The sequence below is a fragment of the Pteropus vampyrus genome, unplaced genomic scaffold, assembly GCF_000151845.1.
Source record: "Pteropus vampyrus isolate Shadow unplaced genomic scaffold, Pvam_2.0 Scaffold42, whole genome shotgun sequence".
Taxonomy (NCBI): Eukaryota; Metazoa; Chordata; class Mammalia; order Chiroptera; family Pteropodidae; genus Pteropus; species Pteropus vampyrus.
Genome location: NW_011888823.1, coordinates 8,149,548 through 8,162,268, shown reverse-complemented (window position 1 = coordinate 8,162,268; position 12,721 = coordinate 8,149,548).

Genomic DNA, 12,721 nt, shown 5'->3' with positions numbered 1-12,721 from the left:
GCAAGCATAAAAAAGGACATAGAAACCGTAAAAAGAACCAGTCAGAAATGAAGAATAAAATAAATGAAATGAAGACTATATTGGAAAACAATTAACAGTAGATTAGATGAAGCAGAGGATTGAATCAGCGATTTGGAAGATAAGGTAGCATAAAACACCCAATCAAAACATCAACAAGCAAAAAGAATGGAAAAAATAAATAAATAAGGAAAGTTTAAGAAACTTCTGAGACAACATGAAACTTAACAACATTTGTATAATAGGGGTACCAGAAGAAGAAGTGAGAGCAAGAGATTGAGAAACTGTTTGAAGAAATAATGACTAAAAACATCCCTAACCTGGTGAGGAAAATAGACATACAAGTCCAGGAAGTGCAGAGTCCCAAACACAATGAACCCAAAGAAGCCCACACCAAGAAACATTATAATTAAAATTCCAAAGGTTGAAAACAAACAGAAAAATCTTAAAAGCAACAAGAGAAAGGCAGTTAGTACCTATAAGAAAGTTCCCATAAGACTGTCAGCTGATTTCTTAATGGAAACTTTGCAGGCCAGAAGAAGCGGCATGAAATATTCATCGTGATAAAAAGCAAGGATTTACAAGCCAGACTACTCTACCCATGAAGGCCATCATTTAAAATGGAAGAAATAAAGAGTGTCCCAGACAAGAAAAGGAGTTCATCATCATCAAACCAATAGTATAAGAAATGTTAAAAAGACTTCTTTAAGAAGAAGAAGGGGGTAAATAACATAAATATGAATAATAAAATGGTTATAATCACTTTAAATGTAAATGGATTTAGTTCTCCAAACAAAAGACATAGGACAGCTGAATGGATAAGAAAACAAGACTTATACATATGCTATCTACAAGAGACCCACTTCAGATCTAAAGACACACAGATTTAAAGTAAAAGGATGCAAAAAGTTATTTCATGCAAGTGGAAACAAAAAAAGCTGAGGTAGTAATACTCATGTCAGACAAAACAGATTTTAAAACTAAGGCTATAAAAAGAGACAAAGAAGGACATTTCATAATGATAAAGGGCTCACTCCAACAAGAGAATATAACCCTTGCAAACATTTATGCCCTCAACATAGAAGCACCTATATAAATAAAGCAAATATTGACGAACATAAAAGAAAAGATCAACAGTAATGCAGCCATAGTAGGGAAATTTAACACCCTATTTACATAAATGGATAAATCTTCCAGACAGAAAATCAACAAAGAAACAGAGGCCTTAAATAACACATTAGACCAGATGATTTAACAGATATTTTTAGAGCATTTCACACAAAACAGCAGAATATACATTTTTTTCAAGTACACATAAAACATTTTACAAGACAGACCACATGTTAGGTCACAAAACAAGTCTCAATAAATCTAAAAAGACTAAAATCATATCAAGTGTCTTCTCTGACTACAATAGTATGAAAGTAGAAATCAGTTATAAGAAAAAAACTGAAAAACACACAAACACATGGAGGATAAATAACATGCTACTAAACAATGAACTGGGTTATCAATGAGATCAAGGAAGAAGTCAAAAGATACCTTGAGATAAATGAAAATAAAAACACAATGACCCAAAATCTATGGGACACAACAAAAGTAGTCCTAAGAGGTAAATTCATAGTAATTACAGACCTACCTCAAGAAATAAGAAAAATCTCAAATAAATTGTCTAACCTTACACCTAAAGAAAGTAGAAAAAAAACACCAAAGAATGTCCAAAGTAAGCAGAAGAAAAGAAATAATAAAGATCAGAGTGGAAATAAATAAAACAGAGTCTAAAAAAAATGCAAAAGAGCAATATAACCAATAGCTGGTTCTTTGAAAAGATAAACAAAATCAATAAATATTTAACCAGACTCATCTAGAAAAAAGAGAGAGAACTCAAATAAATAAAATCAGAAAAGAAAGAAAAGTGACAACTGACACCACAGAAATAAAAAGGATTATAAGAAAATACTACAATTATATGACAACAAATTGGACAACCTAGAAGAAATGGATAAATTCCAAGAAACATACAACCTTCCAAGACTGAATCAAGGAGAAACAGAAAATCTGAACAAACCAATTACTACTAACAAAATCAAACCAGTAATCAAATAATTCTCAATAAACAAAAGTCTTAGACCAAATAGCTTCACAGGTGAATTTACCAAACATGCAAAAAAGAATTAACACCTATTCTTTTCAAACTATTCCAAAAAATTCAAGAGGAGGAAAGGCCCTCAAGTTAAATTTGTGAGGCCACCATTACCCTGATTCCAAAACCAGAAAGAGACATTACAAAAAAATAAAATTAGAGGTTAATATCCTTGATGAACGTGGATGCAAAATCGTTAACAAAATATTAGCAAACCAAATTCAGCAATGTATTAAAAAGATCATATACCATGATCAAGTGAGATTTATTCCTGGGATGCAAGGTTGGTTCAATATCCACAAATCAATTAATGTGATACATCACTTAAACAAATGGAAGCTAAAAATCATGTGATCATATCAATAGATGTAGAAAAAGCATTTGACAAAATCCAGCACCCATTTAAGATAAAAACTTTCAGCAAAGTGGAAACAGAGGGAACATACTCAACATGATAAAGGCCACATATGATAAATCCACATCTAATATCATATTCAACAATGAAAAGCTAAAAGCATTTTCCTTAAAATCAGGATCAAGACAAGGGTGTCCACTTTCACCACTTCTATTCAACACAGTATTGAAAGTCCTAGCCACAGAAATCAGACAAGAAATAAAAGGCATCCAAATTAAAAAGAAGTAAAACTGTCATTATTTCCTGATGACATGCTACTAGATAGAGAAAACCCTAAAGATTCCACCAAAAAAACTACTAGAACTAATAAAAGAATTCAGTAAAGTAGCAGGATACAAAATTAATATTTAAAAATTGGTGCATTTTTATACACTAATAACAAACTATCAGAAAGAGAAATTAAGAAAACAATCCTATTACAACCACATCAAAATAAATAAAATACCTAGGGATAATTTAACCATGGATGTAAAAGAAAAAAACCTGTATTTGAAAAATTATGTCATTAAAAAAGAAGAAATTGAAGAAGATACAAATAAATGGAAATACATACCTAGCTTATGGATAGGAAGAATTAGTATTGCTAAAATGTCCATACTACCCAAAGCAATCTATAGATTCAATGCAATGCCTATCAAAATACAATGGCATTTTTCATGGAACCAGAACAAATAATCCTAAAATGTATATGGGACCACAAAAGACCCTGAATAGCTCAATGACCTTGAGAAAGAAGAGCAAGTTTGGAGTATCACACTACCTAATATCAAACTATACTTAAAGGCTAAGATAATCAAAACATTATTGTACTGGCAACAAAACAGATACATAGATCGACGAAACAGAAAAGAGAGTCTCAACTCACATATATACAGTCAATTTATGAGGAAAGAGGCAAGAATATACAATAAGGTAGAGTTTATATATATATCTGTCTAGCTTTCTCATATAGCGTTGAGAAAGCTAGACAGATACAAGCAAAAAAAAAAAAGAAAAAAGAAACTAGACCACCTTCTTATACCATATATAAGAATACACTCAAAAATGAATTAAAACCATCAATAAAATGAAAAGACAACCTATTGAATGGGATTTGCCAATGATACATTCAGTAATATGTTAATATCCAAAATTTATAAAGAACTCATATAGAACTCATAAAGAACTCATAAAGAACCTTAACACCAAAAAAATCAAACAATCCGTTTAAAAAATGGGCAGAGGACATGAATCGACATTTCCCCAAAGCAAACATAAACATGGCCAATAGACCTATGAAAAGATGCTCAATGTCACTAATCATCATAGAAACATAAATTAAAACCACAATGAGATATCAGCTCGCTCCTGTCAGAATAGTCATCATCGATGAATCGACAAACAAGTGTTGGAGAGGATGTGGAAAAAAGGGAATCCTCATGCCCTATTGGTGGGATTGCAAACTGGTCAGCTACTATGGAAAATAGTACGGAGATTCCTCAAAAAATTAAACTATCTTATGACCCAGCAATTCTACTTCTGGGTATTTATTTGAAGAAATCTAAAACACTAATTCTACAAGATATACACACCCCTGTGTTCATTGCAGTGTTATTTACAATAGCCAAGATATGGAAGCAACCTAAGCGTCCATCAGTAGATGATTGGTTAAAGAAAAAGTGATACTTAAATGCAATGGACTATTACTCAGCCATGAAAAGAATGAAATTTTACCATTTGCAATACCATGGACAGACCCAGAGAGTATCATGTTAAGTGAAGTAAGTCACACAGAGAAAAGACAAAGACTGTACAATCTCACTTATAAATGGACTCTAAAGAACAAAATAAATGAACAAACAAAATGGAGACACATTCATATATACAGAGAACAAACTGATGGTTGCCAGATGGGAGTGGAGTCAGGGGTGGGAGGATGGCAAAAAAGATGAAGGGATTAAGTACAAATTAGTAGATACAAAATCGTCACAGGGATATGAAGTACACCATAGGGAATACAGTCAATAATATTGTAATAACTGTATGATGTCATGTTATAGGATACTGGACTAATCAAGGGAATCACTTCATAAACTAAATAAATATGCTGTACACCTGAAACTAGTATAAAATAATATTGAATGTCAACTGTAATTGAAAAATTTTTTAATCAAAATATATACCTTTTTAAAAGAAATAAGTCTAAATTTCTAATAACTGAAAATTGTACTTATTATAAGGAGTCTTAGAGACTTCTGGATCTAAAGCCTTCCCTTGAAGATCAATTGCAGAATTACGTAATGCAAATCCAGCATTTTAGGAAGGTATTTTGTATTATATTTTTCTGATTATAAAAATAATTCATATTTTTCTAGATAAAACACTAAGCTGACGTAAGAAATAAAGGACTAGATGTAAACACAGTGATGTGAATAAATCTTAAAAACAAAGTGCTGGATCTTTAAAAAGTAAGAAACAGCACAATATCATCTATCTAAGTTAAAAAAATCCATGCACACAAAGCAATTCACATTTCACAAGTCACTATCATTTGAAAAATTATAAACATCATGCCATTAAAGACTGACTATAGGCAAAAGGGGAATGAGAGCGAGGGTCTGAGATCAAGGAAATAAATAAGAAAAAGTGATTCAGAGGCTGAGATAATTATATGCTGAGAATGAGGAGTGTGAGCTCTCACATCTACCACTAAGGTACAACAAACAGAAAAGGAGAAAGAAAAATAATTTACTACTAACCCACCATTCAGATTATCATTGTTAACATTTTGGTGTTCCACATTACAGCATTTCATCTTGTTTCATTTTTTTCTGATAAATAATAATTTCTTCTGTACTTTTTATGTAATTAACATTTGTCTTGTTAACGTTCCTTCAAACCAGCTTTAAGCACTTAAGAGTATGCTATACTAAGATCCATTGCTTTAACCCATTAACAAATTGGTAATTATTTAAGTTGTTTCTAATATTTGCTATTGAGAATAACAGCAAACACACACATTTGTATTCCTATTTCTCTAGGATAAATTTCACTAAATAAAAATTTTAGGCGACAAGAAATGAATTTAGTTGTTTCTTGATACACATCACAAAATTGATTTCCAGAAAGATTTGTACCAATTTTACTCTCTTGCCGTCAATATAAGACAATGCTGTCAGACTATACACTCTCACCAGCTCTAAGAATCCACCTTTCTTCTTGTCATTCCAGTTTGGTCAGAACATGGAATCACACTGGGTTTCATAAGTTTTATTTCTTTGGTAACTAATGAGGTTAAATATTTTGTCATATTTTTATTGCCCATCTAAATTTCTCCTCTTGTGAGAACTGTCTAAACATGACTTCAAGCCATGTTATTCTTAATACAATATGTCAAGACACTTCTATAATCAGTGTATATTCTGGCGTCATAAGGAAAGATGTAATTATTTTCAATTAGTCATATTATAAATTATGAAAATCAATACAGTTTGTGTAACTCAAATTTTAGACAAATTCTTTGTCTCCATATTTAGGAAATAAGTAGAAAAAAAATCTTAAACATTTTGTGCTAATTATTCTCCATTTGCCCCAGATCCACTCTCTGTCCATCTCAGCTCTGTGCCCTGGAAGGCTGACTCCTCCAAAATGCATCCCATGCTCTCCGTTACTCTGGCTCCTTCCTGGTTGTGTCTGGCCAATGAGGGTTGCTGTAGGAGGTCACAGTGCAGGAGGAGGAAGGTAAAGTGTATAATCCTCTCACCTCTGTCTTGGTTATTCACAGTGTAGCTTCTGTTCAGCAGCATCTCTTTCATATGCAATTCTCACCTGGGTTCAATAGGTCTTGTTTGCTCCCCAGACCCCTTGAATAACAGAGGTAATGGTTTCCTTTTGTTGTCAGTCCAAAGGTGCCTCAACTACCCTTGGTTCTTTTAAATCTGGCTGTACTGCTGTAAATACCACCTCCATGAAAACATTTCATCAGCCCCAACTGAATGTGTTTGGTTCTTGCTAGAACCCTGACAGATATGCTAATTAAGTTCACTATTTGATTTATGTTTAGGACTGTCTCTGATATTTGATTGATCGAAAACATTTCATTCAACGTTAGCTAAGTATTTATTTTGAATCTGGTTCAATGGTCTAGGGACACATAATTCACCCTTCCTAATTTGGCCAAGTTTTTTTGCCTAAAAATTAAAAGCCCTTAACGTTTTCCCGTCTTCACAGCATCAAATGTGATGACATTTAAAACTCTCTATAACCTAGCTCTCTCTCTTACGTATCTAGTCTGAATCTCCTCTTTCTTAATTGTGCTCCCTTTGCCTCACAGAGCTTGCTCTTTCTACTGAATATGTCAAATTTCTTTCCCATCTTTGAGTCATTGCGCATGAAGGTATTTTCACTTGCTGGTATACTTTCACATTGCTTCCCCGCCCCCCCCCCGCCCCAAATCTAATCATCTAATCTAATTTTAAAATACAATCCTCTTCCTACCTCCTCTTTCAAACTCTGAACATACAGTGGGAGCTCTCCTCTTGTGCTGATCACACTCCAGCGTGGCAACAGGTGTCTTTCAAGTCAGAGAATAATTTTTTTTTTTATTTCTGATATTCTTTACCAAATTTGTCATGATATTAAGCATCCAATAGTGTTCACATAGACTTTTTAGCTAATGCCAGAAAAGGTTTAGCTAATATACAAAACAATAAAAAATGAATAGAAAATGTTAAGCTATAAGAATAGATCAGTATTTAGAAGAGAATTTAAGGGAGTAAATTCTGACTTAATATATTAAGTACATGATTTAATTTTAGAGACACATGAGCTGATACTTTGTTTAAAATTATGAATAAAACAGAAATTCTCTGGTCGCACGTTATTGATGCAGCTATTCATATGGAAATTGACTAACATAATCTGGAAGTTACTTAATAGAGTTACGATTTTGAGATTCAAGTGAGACCATAATGAAAGTAGCTAAAATATCACAAGAAGCTTATGCCTAAGTTTTTCTCTCCAAATTCCAGAGCATACATCCATGTGTGTTCAGAATGTAGAGGTTACAAGAGTCTCACTTTCGCCACCAAATCCTGACTCAGGTCAGGTTCAAGCAGATTGTTACAACCAGCAGCCTCTGCAGCTGCCTCCTAACAATTTCCTAAGCAGCTCTCACAGCTGCATAGTAAAATGTTGGAGGGCTCATGGGAAGCACAGCTGTGTTCCCAGACACAGCTGTGCATCAGAAAAATTAGTGGGTGGGGCTACTTATTGTTATAGACCCAAAAATGGGATCTGGTAACTTGATTTATATGAGCATAGTATCTTTAAGGTTTGGAGCAAAGGGCATAAATCCACAAAGTTATATTATGAGCTGCTGTTTAGCTTCAGAATAAAGAATTCAGTGCATTTTCTCTTTTCCACACATTACACATTACACACACATGCGTGCACACACGCACATGCACACACACACTATTTTGTTTTGTTTCTTTGTGGAGTTAATCTCACTGGATTATCACTTGAAATGACACTACTTTGAATTTGCATTGACCCTGAAGTGAGCTTTACACGCTGATCAGCTATACCCTACCCCCCAAAGACAAGGAAGAAGAAAGTTTAATCTTTCCATGTATGTAGCCAAGAAATCACAAACTAAAACTGCACAACTAACTTTTCTGAATACTACTGAATCACCATTATTCAACAAAATATTTATTGTATGTCTACAATGTGCAAAGCACTTAGAGACAAATCTTAGACTTTTTTTTCTTGAGGAAAATGAGCATTAAAAAGAAGATTGGTAAAAATACTTTTTATATTAGTGAATTTAAAAACCCAATCTGTGTAACTGAGAAAAGATGCATTCTAGATACATTTTTATATATTTTAAGCAAAGTTATTTAGGCTTTAAGTTAACAAACTTTCAGTTCATAGCTGTGCTGCCACACACACACACACACACACACACACACACACACACACACGTATGTATGTTATACTTCATATTTTGGAAAGTTTAAAAATGCTTACAGGTTTAATTTATTTTGAAGCTTGCATTTTTAAAGGCAATAAAACAGCAATATTTGACTCAGGTCTATTCTTTCCTTCAAGAATAAATCCCAAACACATTACGAATTTTAATTATTTTTCTCAAAATCTATTTAAAGTGATAAATTTAATAACTATTTAATATATTGATACATATAAGTCAGATGATACAAACACTGAAAAAGTGAATGGAGATACTGAGTGAGATTTGAAAATAAAAGCTGAATAATATTTGCCTTTTTAAAAATATTTGTCTTTTTTAAATCTGGTAACTACTCACTTTCCTAGAATGTTATTTGGTATTTGCTTTGCCTAAAATTGGTGTCATGACAATTACTGGATTTATCACACTTTTCCATATACCAAGTGCCTCATTTGGTTTTTATTTAAGGTTCATGAATAGTGCTGGGTTGGAAGCTAGCTATATCAAACTACAAAAAAAGATGTTTACTTGTCAACATCTATGCAAAGAGTTATGCTGAGAGTCTTGCTTTAACAATCAAATCAATTATAAACAGATTGATAGTTAACTAGGAAAATACTTCTTTAAACAAGGGAGAAAGCATTCATTTGACAATGCCCACATTTTGCATCTCAATTGACATTAGCATTTTTCTTTATTCTGTACACACATTTAGGTGGTGTTGTCACTATGAGTTCATCAGCCATTCCATTAACAAAAATATGCTTTCTCTTCCCTGCGTTTTCCTGGCACAGGCTTCTTCCTCCTCCCTTCCCACATATGTACTCTTCCAGTAACTAATCTCTACAATCCTGGCAGGAAGAATATGAAATGTTTAGAGTGAGATTTAAAAGAAAGATGGAAGCATAAGTGCCAGTCCTTTTGCACTAAAGTACGGAATTAAAATCATAGATCACTCCTTCCTACAAAAGTCTTTACTCATTAAATTTATTTTAAACACAACTATCTGTACTAGAAATAATCATGTTGCTATGCATCAGAATGTAGATGAGATCTGAAGAGCTCACTTGTATAACTTTAGTAATAACTTGAGCTGCACACTGCTCTATGAATGAGAGCATTACAGGGATGACTATTTTGACTCGATTGAAATAAAAATCCTTGAACTTCTGTCCTTCTCTCAAATTGATGATCATGCAATAGGAGATTATAATGAAGGTCAGAAAAAAAAAAAGAGTTGTTTATAATTGGATCTTCATTTAGACCGAAGGAAAGGAAAACATCTATAACCAACAATCTTCACACTAAAGCTTGGAGATCAGTGACTTAATGAAATCACTAAATCCAGTGGAGAATCCGTGTTTGGGTCCCAATTCAGCATTAAGGACTTTCCTGCTATGCTTACAGGACATTCTGGAGTGCTCATAGTAGAAACCTAAAACTACTTCAGTAAAATTCCATAATAAACCCAAATAGTAACATAACTTACAGAAAGGAGAAAAAGTTGAGAGCAAAGTGGAGAAAGGGGATAGCATAAAATGATTAGTGAATGAGTCAAGTGAAGAAAAATTCAACTGACACAAAGTATTTGGCCTAGAGGAAAGAAGGCTTGAAAATTTTAATTAACATTTTTACATACATGGAAATTAGGAGCACATATTCTTTACATCTGTCTAGAAATGACAAAGAAAGTTACATATATATTACTTTAGTATGTATACATACATGCTCTATACTACACTAAAAATCTTCCCTAGTGGGTATCGCTGCTGACCACTCAGAATGGGTCACCACAAAATGGGGTGAAAACTCATGTTTAGTATCCTTTTTTTCAGTTTTTTTATCTGCCTGAATAGATTTAGATCCAAAGAGAGGGATGAAATACCCAAACTTCTGTGTTTCCAATTAAATTATAAGGGGTATGAGAATGGTCTGAATCATAAGGTCCTAAAGGTAAATCTTACCAGGAGCCTCTGGTCAAGAGAGAAAAGCTCATGCTTTTTTTACACACTGGTCCAGAGGACAACTTAATTCAAACAGCTTGGTCACTTAAAGACTCGCTCTCCACACTGTTTATAAGAAACCCAGAATAGACTCAAGTAATTTAATTAGTATACTGGGACACTTAGTGACCCAAATCAACATATGCAAATTTCCCACTATATATACATATTTTTAAATAACTCTTCTAATGGTTAAGGGTAGCTTATAGGTCTAAAAGTTTCCAGCCAATTCTTTGTGTCTTTCACCCTAATTTATCACTAGTTTGCCAACCACTATTAAAACGCTTTCACATCTAAATGTAAAGGCCCATATCCTGACATTGATCCAAGAGCGGAACTCCCATTGAAGTCGATGAGAGTGTTGCATAGAAATCAATGACAGGATATGGACCTCAAAGTTGGACCATCTCTCCCTTGGAACCTTTTTTTTTTTTTTTTTTCACATTGACACTCAGAAATTTGAGAGTATTACAAGAAACTAGGTACATAAACAGAGAATTTGCAAATGAACTTCCATAGTTCTCTGATCCTTCTCTGGCAACGTTTATTGCAGGTGAGATTCCAATTGTATTTAAAAGGTGGGGGGGAGAGAGTACTGTAAAAGTGCCAACTTCAGCAGCAGCAATATACTTGTCTAGAATTTCATCTCTCATTATGCAGGTGAGAGGGTCTTGTTTTAATCACAGCCTCTGTTTTGGCAAAGACACTGATGTACAAACTGAATGAGATCTTTTTCCAGCTCTATCTTATGATTGAATTGGCAGTTATAAAATATTTTACATAGTATGCTTCTTATTCAAAACTTGAATATTGAACATTTCATAGTCTAATTTCTAACAATAAAGTGTGATTTATTCTGCTATGCTATAAAGGCTAGAAATAATCCTTTAGATGTAAATTGAGTCTTCTAGTGAATGCAAAGTATTTCAGGCATATTAAAGGTAATTCTTTCATTTTTGCAAACAGTTTTGAACAGTTTTCAAAGACCTTTAAGAAAGTGCAAACATCTTAAAATAAAATTAAAATTCATTTCTTCCTTACCGCCAGTGTTATGTATACAAATATAACAGAAATAGAAAATTACTTCGAGTTTTAAATAAATCAAGGATTAGTTTCTTAAAAGAGCTGCTTTGATTTATTTGTTGCTCATAATATTAACCGTGTGTAAAGTAAACAGGTCAATTACTCACCTTGGCCTTGATTCCTTCTAGGTCAATTGGATGGGCTGTCTAGAATCAATGGTTCTCAAAATTTAGCTTGCTTTATAATCACATGGAGGGCTTGTTAAAACACGAGTTGTTGAGCCCCACCCCCATAGTTTCTGATTCAGTAGATCTGGAGAAGGACCAAGAATTTGTATTTCTAACGATTTCCCAGGTGATGCTGACTCTGCTGGTCTAAGACCACAGTTTCAGAACCACTGGTCAATGAAACGTGACCTTTAGCAGGTGAAAGAATCTACTGAGAAGCTTGTTTAAATTGTGCTGCCCATCTCCCTCTACCCCTAATTTAGACTCAAAAGGTCTGGGTGGGTTCTGGGTATTCTCTTTTTAAGGAACACTGCAACTAAGTCTCATGATGATCTCTGAACACTCTGAATAAAAGCTACCTTCTGAATCCCTCTAGCTGTGAAATAGTATGATTCTTTTTATATAAGCCAAATCAGGAAGGCTAAGACAAATATCCTAGAGGCAGAAAACAGACATCAGAGACAAAGACATCACAGAGGTAATGACATAGCTACCCTAGACAGGTAACCTTTTGGATTCTTTGCTTAATGGCAAAAACGGATGCCCAAACCACATTCCATCCTAAACTTATCCTTTGTAGCATTTTGTGTATTTGTAGTTACATAATTGCTTATTTGTAAGAATATGTAATTTCTATCTTGTCAATAGCAATGAGATGGCCAGGTTCCATCATTTTTTAAATTTACCATTATATCTGACTCTTAGGACTGACTTATTTTAACACATTTGGGTTGGGGCTACTTTTTTTGGTATGAGAACAGGAGAAACTCTCTTCCTATTATACAGCGAAATCCTATAAGAAGAAGAAGAACTTGGTAGGATTTGTAAAATTACTTTTGAGCATGTTGACTGAGTGATTACTTAGCAAGGTATAGTGCAGCTATGCACTTCATTAATAAGATTCTAGATACATGTTAGGATTATAGAATACTAATTTAT